Below are 3,085 nucleotides of genomic sequence, written 5' to 3' on the forward strand. Positions count from 1 at the left end.
TCCTTGTTTGGGGCTTTATGTTTCAAGGGAAAGAGGATTTGGTTTCTAAGGGCCACAGTTAGAGTAGTCTCTGTTTTAATTGATTAAGTCATATATTCGTTCTTCCTACTGCACACATCATTTTCCATAATGCATCTGGTTTTAAACATATGCACACCCAGTTATGCATAGGCATACGATGGTACATATGGAAGTCTTTTTTTTTTTTAGCAGACTTAATATTCACTTTATTTTTTTTGTATATATGTATATGTACACACACACACACACACACACACACACACACACACACACACAAATCCCTTATGTGGTAGCCACAGCTGGAGCCTGGGTCTTCCGAGCGGAGACTCTGGTGTGGGTTTTCACAAGATGATCAGTGAATTCCTGACAAGGAGACTTGGTGAACACAGTCTCTTTCCAGAGGTCAGGGGTCAAGTAGCTGTAGGTCTTGGAGATGGCATCAAAGGTGGCTTTGGCCAAGTTGCCCAGGGTGGCAGTGCAGCCCCTGGCTGATGTATAGCAGTCATCAATACTGGCCACCAACAGAAGCTTCTTGGGCTACTGAGTAGAGACGATGCCAGTGCCTCTGGGGACAGGGATGAGATGCACCAAAACAGAGCCACAGAGGCCTGTCACCTTGCACAGAACAGTTGGGGCTTGCCAATTTTGGTCCCTCAATAATCTTTCCACACAGGGATGATGGAAAACCTGGCCAAGATGATATGGCCCCTCGGATGCCAGTGTTTAGCTCCTTGGAATGCTTAACACCAAGGCCAAAGTGACCATTGTAGTCCCCAATAGTGACAAAGGCCTTGAACCTGATCCTCTGGCCATCCTGTGTCTGCTTCTACACTGTCATGATCTTTAGAATCTCATCCTTTAGGGATGAGGCCAGGAAAAAGTCAATAATCTCAGATTCCTTGATGGGCAGGGAGAACAGGTAGATCTCCTCTAAGGGCTTCATCTTCATGTCCTTAACCAGGCGACCCAGCTTGGTGATGGGGATCCACTCCTTGTCTTCGACTTTACCTCCACTTGCCCCACAGCTGCCACTGAAGCCACCATGCTGCCTGCTCCTGGGCTCTGGTCCTCCCGACCCTCCCACTGCACTGGCATCATTATGGGATTCTTTTTAAAAATTTATTTGAAGAAATCACTTTGCTTTTCTATGTATGAATCTCAAACCAGTTCAGGCCAGATCAGCCCTATTACCTAGATATGTTGAGAATACACTTAAATAGAAACTCTCTAAAATTAAGGTCAGGGAAGCTTATGCTATTCTTCAAAAATGGGAGTAGTGTTGCCCAATGCGAGTGGAGTGTTAAAGGGGTTCTGGGGTAAGCAGGCCTATTATTTGGAGAGGGGCATTTGTGCATAGTATGTGTGTAAAAACCTCACATAGGATTCCAGCATAAACTATCTTATATTTTTGCCTGCCTCAGCCTTGCCTCTGAACATTGCATTGGGGACCAAGTCTCTAACACATGAGTCTTTGAGGGTCATCTCAAAGGGAATTCTCTTTATTTAGTCTACTGATTTGAAGGTTAATTGAATCCAGAAACACCTTTAGAGACAGATCACAATAATAATATTTGAGCAAACGTCTGTGCTTCCTATCACCTTGGTCATCGTCCCACAAAAAATTAACCATTATGGTGAATAATAGTAACTCAGGATTTCATTCGAAGAGAAGAGGGAACCATGAGAGAAATGTGAATAAGGGGTATCTGAACTGACACAAGTCATAGGGAGATCTATGGGTGCTCTGTGCTGTAAGTGGCGAAGCCAGAGCAGATATGGAAGCCTGTTGGAGCCCAGGTGATTCTATCAGGAGTCCCAGATGTTGGACACGGTGCTGTGGGCTTTCGGTTTTCCTGAAGGTTTTCTAGCATTCTTTGTTCTGCTCTGTTCTTTCTTTTTCCCCCCTCCCATTCCTTATGCTTAAAATGTAAAAGGCACTCTGTACTATTGTATTTGGGAAGCATACAGCTTGTTTTTATCTTAAAGGGGCTTATAGTTTAGAGATACTCTTTAGTCTTCGAAGAGATTTTGGGTCTTACATTTTTGAACAGTGTTGGGACAGCTAGAGATTACGAGGACTTCTAGAGCCAGAGTAAGCGTATTTTATGTTGTGAGATATAACTGAGACTTTGCTGGCGGTGGGTGGAATGTTAGTAGGAGACAAGCCTCTGTGCCTGTCTGTGAGGGGCTTTCCACTCTGGGTTAATTGAGATGGGAAGACCTATCCTAAATGTGGGCAGCACCAGTTAATGGGATGGGGTGCTGGACTGAGGAAAGCTGACCACCAACATTTATCTTTTTTCTCTGCTTCCTGACTATAAGAATCATGTGAGCAGCTGCCTCATGTCCCTGTCCCTATGACTTCCTACTATGATGTACTGTACCATAAAACCATGAGCTAGAACAAACTTTTCCTTCCTTTGTTGAAATGAAACTGTAAGACTTAGACTGGAGGGGGAAAACAGGACAGGAAATGCATTACTATGTAACTGAAATAACTCAAGAAATGGGGGTGGCTTTGATTAGGATGTGATTATGATGGGAGAAATCTTGGTTCTAGTTAAATTTGTAAAGTAGATGCTGAGTTCAAGTGGAAGCTGCAGTCTTTGTTCACTGATAGCCTTGTCTATAATTCTGTGAAGCTGTTCCTTAGCTTTTTGTATCTTTGCAGTTTTTTGCAATTTTATTTTTATCTCCTGCAGTAATTAATGCTTTATTCATCTTTGTGCATTGATAAAATTCCTTCTCTTGGGGAGATGTGAATTTCAACTCCTTCCCTTCAAGAACAGCATTTGAGGAGCTTGAGCAGAAGAATAGAATGTGTCTTCAGGATAGTCAGGAAGGAATGAATAGTCAACAATCCGCAATGCCCAGGTAGGGAGCTAAGAAGGCATGCCTGTGATCAGGTAAAAGAAACAAGTGCTTCAGGGTATGAAAGACACAGGGTAATACTTCCCCAGAGACCCATAATTTCTCTCTCTCTCCTACTCTCTTACAGCATAGTGTAGAAGCAATTGGCTGGATTGAAACTCCTACTCCTAGGTCTGTGGAGATGACTCAGTCA

General features: G+C 43.4%; 1 pseudogene; it reads right to left on the reverse strand.

The window, feature by feature from the left end:
- Positions 1 to 303: 303 nt before the first annotated feature.
- On the reverse strand, positions 304 to 1,119 carry LOC129676104 (40S ribosomal protein S2-like; annotated as a pseudogene).
- Between the last annotated feature and the right edge of the window lie 1,966 nt (positions 1,120 to 3,085).

The sequence above is a fragment of the Psammomys obesus genome, unplaced genomic scaffold (assembly GCF_907164565.1).
Source record: "Psammomys obesus unplaced genomic scaffold, mPsaObe1.curated_primary_1811, whole genome shotgun sequence".
NCBI classification, from domain to species: Eukaryota; Metazoa; Chordata; class Mammalia; order Rodentia; family Muridae; genus Psammomys; species Psammomys obesus.